Source organism: Acomys minous, assembly GCF_964271855.1.
Source record: "Acomys minous genome assembly, chromosome: 5".
Lineage (NCBI taxonomy): Eukaryota > Metazoa > Chordata > Mammalia > Rodentia > Muridae > Acomys > Acomys minous.
Window position 1 is genome coordinate 1,416,651 of NC_140494.1, and position 18,969 is coordinate 1,435,619.

Below are 18,969 nucleotides of genomic sequence, written 5' to 3' on the forward strand. Positions count from 1 at the left end.
CTTGAGTATAGCACTTAGAAATATATTTGCTTAAATGGTAAAGACAGAACTACAAAACTCTCATCTTTGCATCCACTGGTTGAATCAGAGCATTTCACTTACTATGAAAAAATGTGGCTGTTTTGCGGGTGTTGTGAAAAGTTATTAAGTGGAAACATGAGTGGGAGAAACGAAGAGGAGTAGATGCAAAGCTTCAGAAGCCAAAAAAAATATAATTCTAGCAAAAATATCAGAATGTGGTTGTAGCTAAACACAATTAACAAAATGAAATGCAAAACAATCAATTCCCCTTGGCTTCTAAGGCCATAGCATTCTAAGCACTCAATTCCAAGGGAAATCAAACGTGGAAAATAAATACTGCTACCTCATTCAGAGGTCAGAATAGTCAGTGGTTACCAAATGACAGCTGCTCTATGATGCGACCCCAGACAATTCACTCTAGTGCTGAAGGGGCATCACTCTTAGGTTCCCAGCTGAGCAGCAAGGTCTGCACATGGGAAATCAGTTGACTTTAGCAAAGAGGGAGGCACCTAGCCAAGAACTGTATTCATTCAATAAAAATTGGCAAGAAGAAGCAGATGCTGTTACCAATCAGTTGATGGCAAAGCTTGACTCAGATACAAAATCTGAAAGGTAACTGGAAAGTCCATGAGAGTAAAAGCTCACTTTAAATAATGTTTCAGCTATAAATCATGTTATATAATTTCATTTTTTCTCTTCAATTTTATTTTTGTGTCTGCTTGATTTTATGGTTATTTTTTTCTTTTCTTATATTTATTGTTATATTATTACAAATATATACAATAGACTACATACAGCAAGAAGAACCACGAAACACTCAGGAATTATATAAATGTTAATTCGTAGTGTTTTGGCTATTTGTGTTTGGTAATCTTGAAGAAAACACCTTTTCTATCTTGGTGAGTCTAAAATTCTGAATCAGTATCTATCATATCTCATCTTTATCAATTTAAAACATCTATTTAGACCTAAAAACATTTTTTGTTATGTTTTATATTTTTTTCTTTTTAGAATTGTTTACATATACATTTATATTATTACACATATATACAATAAACTACCTATAGCAAGAAGAACCATGACACAATCAGGAATTCTATAAATGTTACATTCTTAGCGTTTTGTCAATTTGTGTTTGACAGCCTTGAAGAAAACGTCTTTCCTATCTTGGTGCTTCTAAAATTCTGAATTTAAATCAATCTCCATCACATATTGTCATTATCAACTTAAAACATCTATCTAGAACTAAAAACATTTTAACCCCTAAACAACTAAGCTTCATTGTAAAACTAAGCTACCTGGTCTTCAACTGCATCAGAGACTTGAGAAGGAATAAACTTGATTACTTGGGTATACAGGGAGTGCATGTTAGTAGCTTTCCAAATGAGAAGACGACAGAGACAGTTTGCTACCTCAATAGTCACCAAAAAAGTCTCTATAATGTTGGAGCATCTTCTTCAGCCTTCTGGCCCAATATATCTGACAGACATATTTGTGTGGCAGGAACTATTGAGGACTTGCTTACCCTGTCTTGGCAGAGTTTAGATATCGACTCTGCCTGCATCCAAGCTTACACTTTTTTAGGCAGAATTCTGTCTGTGGTAGAAACAAGGACATTTTCCCCAGTGCCTTGTTTGTCACATGTGAAGCCATCTTCATAAGGAGGCTCTTTGATGCTCATCATCCTCTTTGAGGTAGGCTGGGTGTTGCCAGGAGTTAACCTGTCTCATTGTCAATGAATCTTTAAAATAACAAAACATTTTAAAATGCCATAGTCTGCACATCTCTGAGGTTTTTGAAGACCTTATCTAACTATCCTAGCTTATCTTTCTATAGAATCATATCTATCTGCTGCACCTAAGATGTATATTCTTGTGATAAAAGTAGAATAGTAATTGACATGACCATGATTTGATCAACTAACAATTAACTTGTATAACTCATTTATTCTAAACAGCCTGCAGTATTGATCCATTCTGAGGACATATGTCAATATTATTTATAGATTAAGTCTGAAAAGCTGCCATAATAATACAGGATATTGTATGCATCAGTTTCAGTGATAAGGGATCCTCTTGACACACCATTGCTACCATTTATTGTCACTTGTTTTCTTGGTTGGGGTAAGATGGAATATGCTCCGATTACATACAGTTTGAAATCACAGTCACTGGATACCTATTGATCATTGATATGCACCCAAACATTACTACATATACTATATAAAGAGCTTTCTTAAATAGTCTAGTTACCCAAATAAACTTCAATGTAAGGAAAGATTACCCTTTATTTAATAACAAGTTGCCTAAATCTGTCTTAGGATTATATTAAAAATATTTGGTAGTGGTGTACAATAAGATTATCTTATGGCTAGCTTTATTTAATTATACAAAATACTTGAGATACTCAAATTATAAAGGGAGAGGTTTAGAAAATGTTTGTTTCTGCTCTTGGTTTCCTTGGATTCTGCCCATGCCAACTGGCCTTGCTGCTTAGGCCTGTGGTGAGGCATAACACTGGGCAGGACTGTCCGATAGAGAAATACCACTTACTTTTTAAGACAAGGAGAAAAAGCCAATGAGGAGAGGAACTTAGAAGCATGATCTCCCCCTCCATCTCTCAATGTTCCTAGCACATCCAAATGACAAAGCCTTCAAACACACGGGCCCTAGGCTAGCACTCCAGATCAATACTTCAGCAAATACGTACAACTTTAAATTCATCAATCTATTTAAAAATTCTATAACACAGGGTCACTAGTTGTTCCAGAATTGTGGTAAGCTCTACTGGAATGCTTACCTAACTCAAAATTAATTTCATCTTTTTAGGAAGAACAGGGGCACATTCTCAACCATGCCTATCACTGCTCTATCCATAATAGATATTGGAAACAATGCTGATGTCCCTTCAGAGAAGAATGAGTAAAGAAAATGTGGTATATTCACACAATGGGGTGTTACTCAACTATTTTTTTAAAAATTACATCATGGAATTTTCAGTTCTAGATGGAACTAGAAAACAAAATCATCCTGGTGAGGTGACCCTGACCCAGAAAGATGAAAATGGTATGTATTCACTTGTATGTGGATATTAGCCATTAAATAAACAATACCCAACCTAACATCTGGAGACCCAGAGAGGTCAGGTATGGAGAGAGGGACTTGGGCGTGGGGAGGACACATGGATGGCCCTGGGAAGTGAGAGAGAACACATTTTTATCAGTAGAGTGGGGTCAGCGAGGTTCAATTGGGAGTAGTGAGAGGGAAGGGGAGGAGATATGGTTGAGAGAGTGCATATGGGCACAGACAACTGGAGGTGATGGGCATCTGAGGGATGGTACAGAAACTTAGTGCAGTGAACTTTCTAAACTTTATGAATGCAGCCCTGACGAGATCTCAGCATAATGGCGTCATGGAGTACCAACTAGCCATCTCTAGTCACCACCTGAGGCTCCCAGTGTTGTGACTGAATAGCATCCAGTTGTGTTGTTGGCCATGGGGCCCCATGGAATTCCTCAAACAATGTAGGCTGTTGCCAAGACAACTGATCGCTCTTTACAAACTGACAGTTGGACCCCATTGCTGAGGGCAACATCCACACAAGCTATTGAACTTGGAGAAACCCAGCTGGTGCCTAGATGGAGCCTTTACCTCTACATGTTAGTGTTTGTGAAGCAGGAAGGTACACTGCAGAATGGGGGGGAAAAAAAAGGAAACATAAATACCAACCCAGCCACCTTTGACCTACAACTTGTCTGGCCTGAAATATAGACTACAGCAATAGTAGTACAAAAAAAGCATGTGGGAGTAGCCACACAATGTTTAGTTTGCCTTAAGGCCTATCCCAGGAGATAGAAACCATACCTGACAATGCTTTTGTGACCAAGAATCACACTAGATTGCCAAGAGACCTAATGTAAAACCAAATATAACTGGCCTTAAAAAAATGAAAGTCTTCATTTATCAGGAAAGTGGCACAGAGGGGAAGACTTTCTATTGGAACTCTAGGTGAGAGAAGCAAGGGAGAATGGGGAAATGGAAGGATCCAGAGGGTCCTAAAAACCTACAAGTAGAACATTATGATGGGTGGATCTGGGCTCAGGGGTCCTGCTAAAAATATGGCACCAGCCAAGGACAATAAGTGCAGTAAACTTCGAACCCCTACCCAGATCTAGTCAATGGACAGGACATTCTCCACTGTTGAGTGGAGAGTGGGGTCTGACTTTCACACGAACTCTGGTGCCCCATATTTGACCATGTCCCCTGGAGGGGGAGACCTGGTGGCACTCAGAGGAAGGACAGCAGGTTACCGAGAAGAGACTTGATACCCTATGAACATATACAGGGGGCGGTAATCCCCCTCAGGATCAGTCATAGGGGAGGGGAGTAAGGGGAAAATGGGAGGGAGGAATGGGAGGATACAAGGGATGGGATGACAGTTTAGCTATAGTATGAATAAATTAATAAAACATTTTAAAAATGCAGTGATAAATTGACTCCTGATGATGCTCTGCTATATTCATAGATCAGTGCCTTATTCAGCCATCATCAGAGGAGCCTCCTCCTCCTGCAGCAGATGGGAACAAATACAGAGACCCAGGACCAGACATTATGCAGAGAGAAAGGGAGACCTTGAAACACACAATTCTAAATGGATGTCTCCATCAAATCCTTCCCCTCAGTGCTCAGAAACCCTTTGGGAGAGGAGTCAGGGAGAGTGTAAGAGCCAGAGGGGATGGAGGACACCAGGAGAACAGGGGCTCTGAGTCAACATGGGCAAAGCTCATGTGACCTGGGAGACTGAAGCATCAGGCACAGGGCCTGCATGGGTCTGCACCAGGTCCTCTGGGAGTGTATTATGGTTTCCAGTTCACTGTTTGTTTTTATGGGACCCCTGAGAGTGTGAGTGAGTGTGTCTCTGTTTTTGCGACTTCTCCTGGGCTCTTTTTATTCTGTTGGTATGTTTGTCCAATTTCAGTGTGAGGGTTTTTGTTTTATTTTATTATATCATATTTTGTTATGTTTTGTTGTTATCTCTTAGAATCCCATTCCTTTGTAATGAGGGACAGAAAGAGAGTGGATGCAGAGGGAAGAGGACATGGGGAGGGACTGGGAGGATACAGGGAGAGAAACTATAATCAGGATATATTACATTAAAGATCTCTTTTCAATAAAAGGAAAATGTATGTGGAAAACACACACACACACACACACACACACACACACACACACACACACACACACTACCTGGTGTTCATGAGGACCAAGTGGTATAAAATTAAAAATAAAAACATTATGTCATTGTTTCCTAAATTATGTCCCTTAAAATTAAGCATATTTTAGAATAAACATATTAAATCTTCACATCCTAAAATCCATAGGGAATTTCCACTATGGATATGGAGATTGAAACTACCTTTGAGTTTCTTCTTGCCCCAATCAAGAAAACAAAATACAATATATGGTAGCAAAGATACGGGGAAAGAGAAGCCTTCATCATTTTAAGTGGGAATGGAAGCAGATACAGTCAATATCCTAAATCATTATGACAGTTTATCATGAAACTAAAAAATAGAATTATCCTGTGAGCCGACTTCACCATTCGGGTATATGCCAAAGGACTCCATGTCTTATTTATCAGAGATGCTTGCTGAGTCATTGCCTGTGTGTTTACAATACCCTGGAAGTGGAACCAGACCATACGCCCATCAGCAGATGAATGAGTAATAAAAACGTGACACATATAAAGAACAAAATTTTCTTAAGCCACAAAGAAAAAATAAATCATGAAATTTTCAGGGACATTGATGGAACTGGATAATAATAGGCTACAAAAGACAAATATTTACACATTTTAACTTGAGTCATGCAACTATAAATGGAACCATGAGAAAAAAAAGAGAGTTTTTACATTCATTTTTGAGACTGCACTTTAACTACAATATTTCCTCTTTCCTTTCCTACCTATAAACCGTCCCATACATGCATCCCTGCTTCCTCTCAAAGTCATGGCTTCTTTTTTCATCAGATGTTACTGCATGAATGAATATGTATTTGTATATACATCTATATTCCTAAATACAACACATTGAGTCCATATAATGTTACTCAGATGTGCTCTTTACTTTTGTTACTCTTTCATTGCTGGTGGGAATGCAAACTAGTACAGCCACTTTGGAAATCTCTCTGGTGCTATCTCAGAAAAATGGGAATAGGGCTTCCTCAAGACCCAGCTATTCCACTCCTTGGAATATACCCAGAAGATGCTCCAGCACACAACAAGAAAATTTGCTCAACCATGTTCATAGCAGCCTTATTCATAATAGCCAGAACATGGAAACAGCCTAAGTATCCATCAGTAGAAGAATGGATAAAGAAACTGTGGTATATATACACTATGGAATACTACTCAGCTATTAAAAACAAGGAATTCCCAAAATTTGTGGATAAATGGATTGAGCTCAAAATGATCATAATGAGTGAGTTAACCCAGAAGCAGAAAGACTCAAATGGTATATACTCACTTATATCTGCATATTAGCCCAAGGGGCATGTCCCATGAAAGCCCTCACTTCCCAGGAAACTGGGACAGAGGGGAGGACATCCTATTAGGAATCTAGATGAGAGAAGCATGGGAGAATGGCAAAGTAGAAGGATCCAGAGGGTCCTAGAAACCTACAAGTAGAACATTATGATAGGCAGATTTGGGCCCAGGGGGCCCGCTCAAACTAAGGCACCAGCCAAGGACAATACAGGCGGTAAACTTTAAACCCCTACCCAGATCTAGCCAATGGTCAGAATATTCTCCACAGTAGAGTGGAGGGTGGGATATGACTTTCTCATGTACTCTGGTGCCTCACATTTGACTATGTCCCCTGGAGGGGGAGACCTGGTGGCACTCAGAGGAAGGACAGCAGGTTACCAAGAAGAGACTTGATACCCTATGAACATATACAGGGGGAGGTAATCCCCCTCAGGAACAGTCATAGGGGAGGGGAATAAGGAGGAAATGGGAAGGAGGGAAGAATGGGAGGATATAAGGGATGGGATAACCATTGAGATGTAACAAGAATAAATTAATTAAAAAAACACACAAAAATTTTAATAAAATGTTATGGCATCTTTACTTATTTTACATGCATTAATATGCACATATGTGCATACATGTGTTGCATAGCATGCATGTGGAGATAAGAGTGCAACATGTAGAATTTACTTCTCTCCTTCTACCTTGTGGGTCCTGAGTACTACAACTTACCTTATCAGTCTTGGCAGCAAGACCCATCTCACCAGATCAGAAACTCTTATTTCTTAATAAATGTTTAAGAATGATATTGTTTTAGTTTATTATGCATAATTAAAGTTCATATATTTCATAAAATCTTAACTTATTAAAAAAAATGTACCAGGAGAAACTACTTGAGCAAATACTTCTTTTTATAACAGTGAGGCTTTTTAAAGCTAGTAGCATCTTCATTGGACTACCTGATTTTAATGCTGTTGGGGAAACCTGATGTCTCAGATTACTCTGTAGTCTTTATTAAGTCTGTTCCATCAATTGCATTTTTCAGTGTTGTCTATAACTTTCCATCCAATGTGTTTTCCTTTAGTTAACAACTCATCTAAAGTTTTAATGAGGCCTTTAATCTAAATACTGATTACATTTGAAGAAAAAAAACTCATAATCTCATGATGTAAAACACGCATTCTATCAATCATCTATCTATCTATCACATATCTAACTATCTACCTATCATCATCATCATCATCACCATCATCATCATCATCTATCTTCATCATCATTATCTATCTATCTGTCTATTTATATACCTATTTATATCTCTATTTCTCCTTTTAGTTTCTGGCCATTATGCTTTTTTTCTTTTCTTTTTTCTTTTTCTATCTAAAATAAACTCTTTTCTCATATAACATAATCTGATTACATTTCCCCTTTCTCTATGTCTCCTACTTCCTGCCCACTTCCTCTCCCATCTGGATCCACTGTCTGTCTCTCATTCCAAAAGAATGGGATTCTAAGAGATAACAACAAAACATAACAAAATAAGATATAATAAAATAAAACAAAAACCCTCACACTGAAATTGGACAAACATACCAACAGAATAAAAAGAGCCCAGGAGAAGTCGCAAAAACAGAGACACACTCACTCACACTCTCAGGATTCCCGTAAAAACAAACAGTGAACTGGAAACCATAATACACTCCCAGAGGACCTGGTGCAGACCCATGCAGGCCCTGTGCCTGATGCTTCAGTCTCCCAGGTCACATGAGCTTTGCCCATGTTGACTCAGAGCCCCTGTTCTCCTGGTGTCCTCCATCCTCTCTGGCTCTTACACTCTCCCTGACTCCTCTCCCAAAGGGTTTCTGAGCACTGAGGGGAAGGATTTGATGGAGACATCCATTTAGAATTGTGTGTTCCAAGGTCTCCCTTTCTCTCTGCATAATGTCTGGTCCTGGGTCTCTGTATTTGTTCCCATCTGCTGCAGGAGGAGGCTCCTCTGATGATGGCTGAATAAGCACTGATTTATGAGTATAGCAGAGTATCATCAGGAGTCATTTTATCACTATATTTTTAAGGTCAGTAGTATTTGGTTTTTACAATATGTCTCTTGGCTATCTAGAGTCTGATTCTTTCTTGGTCACAAAAGCACTGTCAGGTATAGGTTCCATCTCATGGAGTAGGCCTTGAATGACATCAGATTTTGCTGGAATTGAAGGACATTTGAAGAGTGGTATATAATTCTGGTACCATGGTAACTTCCTGATATATATGAAGGTGATCCTAATGAAGTCTCCTAATTATAGAGGACACAGAGTCCCAACTGGTTATCTCTAATTACCAAAGGAAGCTTCCAGTTCATGGGCTGGGATATATCCAATTGAGTTGTTGGCCAAAGCCATTTCATGGAAATCCCCAAACCACCCAGGTTGTAGCTAAGAAAAAAACAGTTTAATGGGAGGAATGATAAGAAATAATAAAATAAGATAATAGAATAAACATGTCATGAATGCAGAGGAGAAGCTCCACAGGGAGGAGGGAAACCTGGCAAGAAAAAAGGCCAAACAAAGGATGGAGATTAACAAGCTCCATGTATGTATGAAAATTCTGTAATTAAGCCCCATTACTCTGCATGCTCATTTCAAAACTAAGAAAGAAGAGCTAGTGACCACTTAAAAAATTAATTCTTGAAATTTGTGTGGCAAAATGCACATTTATTTCTTAACACCAGGAGTCCCACAAGAAGATCATTAAGGTTGGCCAATCTGGACCCAGGAGGAGCCTGCACAAACTGATGCACCAACCAAGGACCCATCCTACAAGATGTGCAGGGATAAAGATAGAGCAAAGATTGAGGGAATGTCCAACCAATGCCTGGCCCAATCTGAGACCAAATGAGAGAGAGAGCCAACCCCTGACACTATTAACGATATTCTGATATTCTGCTATGGTCACAGAAAGGAGCCTAGCACAACTGTCCTCTGAGAGGTGTCACTCAGCAGTAGATTTGTGGGAAGCACAGAGAGTCTTGTAAATTTTGAGTCAAAGTTTTTTTTTGTGTGTGTGTGGGTTGGTGTTCCGTTCCCCTCCCTCCACTAAGAATCCTGTCTGATTAGAGTAGCCTTTTCTGACTCCATGACCCCCAGTACTAAGAGTCTCAGCTAAGTCACCCCCGTATCCTCCAAGAAGCCTACTCAGTTTCAGGCCGTCAGCTTGTCTCAGAGATGCCCCAAGCCTGTGGTTTCTCTTCTTCCTTCATGCTCTTCCGACTCTTCCCACATCTGATGCCCACCCTCATTTTCCTCCACACTCCATCTCCTATCCCATTCCTTCTCTTCAACCACTTCCACTCTCGATTCTATTTCCCCTTCTAAGAGAGATTCAAGCATCCTCCCTTGGGCCCTCTTTGTTACTTAGCTTCTTTGGGTCTGTGAATTGTAGTCCAGTTATCCTGTACTATATGGATGCAGAGTCTGTTTCTTAGAGAAGACTTTCTGCATTCATTGCCTAGAACTCTTGATAAACCATTTTCAACTTTTGACATAGATTGTTTAATTGAGAAAAGTATACTTCTTAGAATACAGAAAAGGAAGGAAAAAAGCAAATGATGGAATGATGTAAGCTTTTTATTATAATAGCAAAACACCCAAGAGGTGGATCTCTGAGTTCAAAGCCAGCCTGGTGTACAGAATGTGTGTGTCTGTGCGTACGTGCGTGTGTGTGTGTGTGTGTGTGTGTGTGTGTGTGTGTGTGAGAGAGAGAGAGAGAGAGAGAGAGACAGAGAGACAGAGACAGAGACAGAGAGAGACAGAGAGAGACAGAGACAGAGAGAGACAGAGAGAGAGACAGACAGACAGATGGACGGACAGACAGATGGACGGACAGACAGACAGACACAGACACAGACACAGAGAGACAGAGATAGAGACAGTGACAGAGACAGAGACAGAATTTGAACTTTTCAGTCCATGACTAACATGTTATTTTTTAGATATTATAGAACTTGAGTAAAAAGGAAGTAGATTTTTCATTAGTAATGACAACAAGCATATTTTCCCATCTGTTAGTGTCATACGCATTTTAGTTTGTCAAGTGTAGCTTATCATTTTGTCTATAACATCTCTCTCGGTTCCTTGACAATTACTGATCAGAAGATGACTGCCCCAACCATCAGTCAGGATTTATAGTTCTATACTAATGAATCCACTGTCTCCTGGAGAAGAGGGAACATAGTTCACAGATGTGTCATCATGAGGAGTAAGCAAACTCTGTCATCTCGTACAACTTGTCCTGAGTGTGGAGAGGGCTAAATCGCCCGTGGATATGGAGACCATGGTGTATGATGCTCAAACATTAGTGAGTTGAGATCAGAGCTCCTGTAACTTCTAATAAGAACTTGACATAGTGGTTGGCACTGTACACATTGTAAATAAGTATCTGTCTTGTGTAAATTCATATTTGGGATTTTGTGTAAACAAATGGCAAATGGCATCTAAGTTGTGTGATACATTTGCAAACAGTACGTGATTAAGAAAGGCTAGAGGAATGGGTAATTGATGAGGAAGGCAAGACTCCCATCAAACACTGGAGAGCTCTAACAATGAGTTCATTTTTGAATCGTCATCAGAATGACAAATATTCATTGCAAAACTATGTGGATAAATGACTTTAACACTGGATAAAATTAATACAGCATAATGCTATCCTCAAAGGAGAAGACGATTTTTAAAACTCCCATCACAAATGTAGCACTGGTTTTTAAAGGAATAAAGAAGTATGTTTGAAGAATTCTTGAAAACTTTAGTACATTTGATAAGCAAGAAAAAGCATGAGTGCCATGGCTTACATCTGCAGTCCTACTTTTTGGAAGGCTGAGGCAGTAAGGTCATCTGGAGCTGAGATAAACTGAGACCAGCTTGGGCCATGTAGTGGGGAGTTGCAAGGGCCAGCCAGGATTAAGTAGGTGACTGCTCTCTCAAACTGTCACTGTGTTCTCTCTTTCTGTGGGAACTTTTTTATTTTGTATTTCATATTTGTAGGATTTTGTTTTTATTTGGTTAGTCACCTTCCCTAGCAGGTGATATTTTGAAACACCGGTAGACATTGATCCTAAGAACATGCAGTCAGCTTCTTTGTATTGAACTGACTACTTTCCATCATCCCTGAAGTTGTGATCCTATTTGAAATCTGAAATGGCAGCCATGCCTATAAAAGTATAGATCATACTGATTTTTCTTTTTGCAGATCTCTAAATTAATCAGTCTATTTCAATTTACATTAGTGGTTATTTTCCTTTGGTATTGAATGGCACCTTTTTTTTCTTTTTCTCTTTTTTAAAATTATGTTTCTTTTATTAAACATATACATTTGTGTTATTACACATGAATAAAATAAACTACATACAGTAGGAAGAACCACAAGACAATCAGGAATTATATAAATGTTACATTCATAGTGATTTGGCTATTTGTATTTGGCAAACTTAAAGTAAACATCTTTCCTGTCTTGTTGGGTCTAAATTTTTGAATGAAAGTCAGTATCTATATATCTCATCTTGATTAACTTAAAACATCTATCTTGAACTAAAAACATCTTAACCCCTAACCAACTAAACTTAATTGTAAGACTAAACTATCTGGTCTTCAACCCTATCAGGGACTTGAGAAGGCATAAAATACTTAAATACCTGATTGAACTAGAAGTGCAGGTTAGCAGTTTCCAAAATGAAGAAAATGGCTGAGGTAGTTTGCTGCCCAAACAGACACCCAACACTCTCTATAACGTTGGAGCATCATCTTCAGCCTTCTAGTCCAATATATCTGACAGACAGACATATTTGCGAGGCAGGAACTATTGAAGACTTGCTTACTCTGTCTTTCAGAGTTCAGCCATCAACTCTGCCTGCATCTAAGCTTGCTCATTTTTAGGCATAATTCTCTCTGTGGCAGAAATGAGGACATTGTAGCTGATTTGCCACATTTGAAGCAAACTCCATAAGGAGGTTCTTTGATGCTCATCATCTTCTTTGGGGCAGGCTGGGTGCTGCCAGGAGTTAACTTGTCTTGTTGTCAAAGAATCTTTATAATAATAAAAACATCTTTAAATGTGTTCTGTAGGTCTCTGAGGCTTTTGAAGACCTCATTTAACTATTTTATCTTATATACCTATAGAATCATATCTATCTGTTAGACCATATATATATATATATATATATATATATTCTTGTGATAAAATTAAGCTAGTATTTGATATGACCATGACTTGCATCAATATACAAAATTCTATACCGATGAAATAAAAATAACCTTTTTTTGTGAGTAACAATTAAGGCCTTGAGTTGAGGAGTAGATTCAATAATCTACCTTCCATTCTATCCTCCCTCCATATTTCTATATGCCCCTTTCTTTTTTTTTTTTCAGCTCCTATTTCCTTACCTACAAAAGAAAGATAAAACAAAAGACAAATGTCCCTGAGTTGAACCTAGTTTTCTCTCTGTATAAGACCAATAGTAACCTATAACCAACTCCCGATGAAAATAAGCATCTGTAGACCAAGAGAGCAAACGGAAACCTACCCAACCCCCCTTAAAGGAAATGGGACATCATTCTCTTAAGGTTTCTTTGGGCATTCTTTGCTCTAAATCAGCCTGAATGGCACCTTTTAATGTCTTTAAAATTACCCCATAGGTCATCTTTTGAAATAAGAATGCCATGAGACTCTTATACCACTAGAAAGATATATCTAAATATAGAAAGAAGAGATGGATGGAAACAGTGAAGATCCATCAAATGGCACAGAGGACAGTTGATCTTGGTTGTCACCGTGGGCATGTGAGTGTGGGGATATTACTCACTCTTTTCTCAGCGTAAGCAGGCAGAAGGTAAGTCCCTGTGCTTCACACACACTTTAAGTTCAGTGTATTTAATTGATCATTGCAAGCCGATTTATTGGCGTCACCTCCTTATGACTAGAGATAGGCCAACAATGAAACAGCACCACAAAGCATGCTCACAGGTAGAATAATGCCCCCAATGAGCATCTACTGACCACAAATCTCTCAGCGAGAGGTGCCAAGTCCATATTAAAATATGGGGGCATCAGACACAGGCTGGTGGGCACAGAACCATTGTTCTCCACTATGCTGAGTGGTATCTTGGGGAGATAGAAAATGGATTAGCAGCAAGATGCCCCATCCCCACTCCTGTGGAGCTGGTTATCAGCAAGGCTTACTGAAGAACACAGCAGAGAAAAGACTTAGGAAGCAAGCCTGCAGCCAGACAAGTGCCCCGCTGACCTGAAACATCTGCCTGCTGTCATCTCCAGCTACCCGATGATGATGAAATCTTCGTCCTGGTGTCTGCCTTTTTAAAGAAACTCTTTCCTTCAAAGTTGCTTTGTTTTGTGCTCGGGGATTACGCCCCACTCTCTTCTGCTCACTTCAAAACACAAAGAAATGTCTGAGATGTTCAAGTAGACTAGGCTTGGAAAGATTTTTTTTTTTTAGTAAAAAACACATTAAGTTCTCAAGTTCATTTTGTGAAAATATGTCAAGTGACCCAGCTGATTAGAATATTCTTTTGTATCAAGCCCAAATCCATGCCCCTGCAATTATATTCATTGGCAGCCGTTCTGCTCTCTGTGATTATGTGCATCTGAAATAGAAACATCTAGTTCATATTTATGCAAATATTGAAACACTTACCATACCTTGACTGCTTCCTGTCCTAACATAAATGGAACTATCTTTCTTTATTATAACTTACGTGCTATGGCTTATGGTTTCCACAATATTTCAGCCATATTTAGCATTTATTTTGTTTTATTTGTGTGTGCATGTATGAGTGTGTGTGTGTGTGTGTGTGTGTGTGTGTGTGTGGTGTGTAACTATGTTTGTGTGAATGCCCAAGAAGTCCAAAAGAGGACATGAGATGCCTTGTACCTCAAGTTCCAGGGGTTTTTGTGAGATCTCTGATGTGGGTTCTGGGAACCAAATTCTCATCCTCAAGTTATCCAGCAACTACCCTCAACCACTGAGACATCTCTCAGGTGCTCATTTCAGTCATTTCCATAAAAAAGCTCACTCATTAGTAAAGCATCAAACCTATACCTCAACGCCATGCCCAAGAGTATGATAGCCAGTATGCAGTTTTTACATTTCTAATTCTTCCCTCTCTATATTTAGACAATAGTTGAAGTATTATTCTATTTTACAGTATGATGCATTGTTCCATGAATTTTTCTTTCTTTCCAGTTTAGTGCATCAAACATCCTTAGTAACTTTGATGGTTTTTGCATTCATCTAACACCTAACCTGCGTGTTTCTTGGTGCCCTGCCTGTCATAAACTTTCACTGGAATCTTTAGAGTTACTTAATAGCCAAGGAGATTTCAAAGAGTTTCTTGGGCTCTCAACTCCTTAGGCTTTCCTCCTCTTGACCCCTTAATTTCTTAATATCACCACTTCCCTTCAGTGATGCATTGATCACTTTATCTGTTTTCACTTATGGTTTCTCTCTTGCTCTTATGGGCTGAGGACCTCCTATGTGTGTTGGAGCCCTAATTTCCAGTATCTTAGAACAAGAGACAGAAGTTTGTGGTGTTTTAAATATTTTAAAGTAAGACCAGATCCAATATGAAGGATGTCTTTGAGGAAGAGAAAGCAAAATTCATAGACAGATACCAGGGCACATTTGCACTGCATTCTCACAATGGACATGGTCAATGACACAGAATACAGTCATGGAAACAGCCAATAAGAGAGTTAATTACCACTAATTAAGGAAAGAAGCCTCAAAGGAAGCCAACCCCTAGAATACCTTAAGCTTTCACCAATATTCTCAGAACTAAAGCCAAGTTAGCACCTGTTGTGTAAGGCACACAGTTTGTGACATTTTTTATGAGAGCAACTCTAGCAAGCCAGTACACCACTGTAAAGTTGAACTCTGTGTATTTACATAGTAATAATTTTGCATGTGTAGCGAGTGCAGTGCATGTGTGCACACAAACAGAAGCCAGAACAAAATGGCAGAACCATAGACTTCCTCTATTGTTCACAGCCTTATTCCTTTCAACAAAATCTACCACTGAGCCAGAAGCTCACCATCTTGACTAGCTAGCAAGTTTCTGGGATCCACCTGCATCTGCTCCCCAGCACTAAGACGTGTTAAGTATTCATGGCTACAGCCAGCTTTTTCCATGGGTGTTAGGAATTCAAACTCAGGTCCTTGTCATCCACCAAGCTTATCTACCGAAACATCTCTCCAGCCCCAGAAAAATTAACTTTAATTTTGTCTTCTTTAACTGTGGCCTATGAATTCTTCCTGTAGCTACTTTTCATCCTCACAGAAATATGTCACCTGAAAGATGTAACCCAAGTCTGTGAGTTTCCCCCAATTATCCTCCTACCTCTATGAAATTAACTTCCCACCAATTGCTTTGCAAGTTTCCTTCAAGGAATTTTTTATTAAACACAATAATTCATTGTTTTATAATTTTATATATGTATGCCTTGTATTTTGATAAATTTCACCCCAATTGCTCTCCTTGATCACTATCAAATCCCCCCACTCAGTCTGAATTTTTTGTCTCTCCTTTTTGTAACACACCAATTTTTGCAATGTGTGCTGTCTGTACACTCATGGGTGTGGGGCCATCAGTGAAGCCTGGTTGGTCGACCAATGATGAGTTTGAAGAAAACTGATTCTCCCTCAGGAACCACTAACTGTCCCTAGCACCTCAGTTAGGTGTGGAGACTCATGAACCCCCCCCCCCCACTTTCTGATAGAAGGTCGGCTGGCTTGGCCTTTTACAGGTTTAATGGAGGTAAACCACAGCTGCCTGAGTTCACAAGTGAGTTCACGAGTGTGAGTTCACGAGTGTGGTCATTCTGTTATGCCCAGAAGACACTGCTTTGCTCCAGTCGTCCATGACCTCGGACTCTCACAATCTTTCCATCCCCTCTTTCACTGTGACCCTTGAGCCTAGGGAGGAGGCTATGTGATGAAGATGTAATTGTGACTGAGTACAGCATAGACATCAATGTGAAGGAGGGAGGAGGGAGGAGGGGGAAGGGCAGCAGAGCATAGGAGATATGAAGAAGGAAAGGGGGAAAGTTTAAGCTAAGAAAGGGATTTCCCCCTAACCAACTAAACTTGATTGTAAAACTATACAATGTGGCCTTCAATGCCCTTCAGAGTTAAGTTATTAGAGTTGAGAAAGGATAGATGTTGGATTTCACTCAGAAATTTAACCCAAGAAGACAGGAAAGACGTTTACTTCAAGCTGGACAAATACAAATAACCAAACCACCATGAACGTAACATTTATAGAACTCATGATTGTCACATGGTTCTCCCTGCTGTATGTATTTTTAAATACATGTGTAATAAAATTAATGTATTTAAAAAGTAAAAAAGAAAGGGATTTTCTTTTGATACATGTGTAACCAAGTCTAGTCTCAAATACATTGCCGTACATCCTCAGCCTCCCTAAGAAAGGGAACACGCACTACCATAACCGGCATTCCATAAAAGGACTTTGTATACTTGATATTCTCTTTCATTGACTGTATTTGAATGGTATCGAAGTTGCAGGGCAGCGTGGTCCTATAGAAGAGTAAAACAGCATTCCCACAGAATAGGGCGTGGCCGAGAAGCTCTGAAGGAGTACTATTGTCCCTCACAGGTACAACCTAGAGATAGTCTTTATTAGTAGCTATGAGATGGCTGAGCAGTGAAAAATGCATACTGCTCTTGCAGAGGTCTTGAGTTCAGTTCCCAGAACCCACCTCAGATAGCTTTCAGTGACTTGTAATTCCAGCTCCAGGGGCATCTGGACTCTGGACTCTGTGATAATCTGCATAAACTTGCACATACATACACATAAATACACATAATTAAAATAAACCTCAGAAATAACTACAGTAGATAAGAAAATGCCAAGAGGATGTCTCTGCACATTTGAACCCTGACTCCTCCGTTGCTTGTGGACCAGCTGGTGGCGCTGTCATTAGCGGCGTGAATAGATTACAGTCTGTGGCTGTTCTCTGAAGCCCATGTTTCTACATCACTGGCTGAGTGAAAGGAGTGAAATAGTTGGATGCAGTGTGGTAGAAAACACTTATTCTGTATGTGCTGTGAAGAGTGGTAGGGGATTTCAACCTTTTTTTATGGTTTAGTTTTCTTGTAAGAATAGCCCCATTGTGGGTGACACGGCTCAGTCGGTAAACACACTTGCTACCAAGTCTGACAACCTGAGTTTGATTCTCAGAACCCATATGGTGCAAGGAGGGAACTGACTCCCACAAGTCTGCACTGACCCCAACACATGCACACACATAGGACCCCCAACACACACACACACACACACACACACACACAGACAGACACACAGACACACACACAGAGACACACACACACACAGAGACACACACACAGACACACACACACACAGACACATACACACACACACACACACACACACACACACACACACACATTCACACACACATAAATAAAGAGTGGTTCCAGTCTCACAGCCAGCAGAGAGCTTAGATAACTTTTTATTTTCGTCCTGTTAGTACTTCTATTCAATCCTCCATATCACACATTTCAGAACTGGGAGTAAGACAAAGCTTTTCCGTCATGGCTAGGCCACAGGAAACCAGTGTCCTAGAGCAGCGCTTGGTGCTATCCAGTCAGGGACCTTCAAGTGACATTTTCTATACTGAGGGATTTACAGGACGTTACCACAGCCCCCAGAATCCAGAGTCACACTGAACTAATTTCACTGGTCTTTCAGGGAAGGTTAAGGGTCACTGGGGTTATGCTTTGAGGGCCACTGTCTGTGTTTTATAGAAGAATCCACCTTCTTGACTTACTATCTGAACTAACTGCAGCACAGAAATGAAATGAAAGGGTCTGGTGCTCATACAGTCTTTGTTAGCTAGATTCCTTTTTCTTTGATTTACATAGAAAAGCAAAACTTTAGTATATGACTGGACAGTGAAGGCTCATGCATTGAATAGTTCATAGGCAACCATTAATACTTTCTGAAGGCCTTGACTTTATAACCTCTGTCACAACGGCCTCACAGTCCACTAGAAAACTCATGTGCTTGACACTGGTGTTTAAGGGTGGTCCTTTAAGGTGGGCACAGTGGCACATGCCTGTTATCCCTGCACTTGAGGAGCCAGAGGCAGGCAGATCTCTGTGAGTCTGAGGCCAGCCTCATCTACAAAGTGAGTCTAGGACAGCCAAGGCTACACAGAGAAACCCTGTCTCACAAAACAAAAACAAAACAATAAAAGAAAAGTGGTCTGCCGATGCCGCTCCTGTCCAGCAGGAAAGACACCAACACCGGGAACTCTTCTTGCAGCAGTTTTTATTCAGGATCCTTGAGTGACCCCGGGAAAAGCTCCCACAGAGCCTTT

The 18,969-nt window shown here is 39.8% G+C and overlaps 1 long non-coding RNA gene across 1 annotated transcript in view; it reads left to right on the top strand.

Moving 5' to 3' along the window:
• The first annotated feature begins 3,027 nt into the window (after positions 1-3,027).
• Positions 3,028-18,969, top strand: part of LOC311597558 — a 32,251-nt gene continuing 16,309 nt past the window's right edge. Inside the window, exons 1-2 of the long non-coding RNA XR_014779258.1 lie at positions 3,028-3,086; positions 13,227-13,420. This is a non-coding gene — a long non-coding RNA (uncharacterized lncRNA). The remainder of the gene's footprint in view (positions 3,087-13,226; positions 13,421-18,969) is intronic.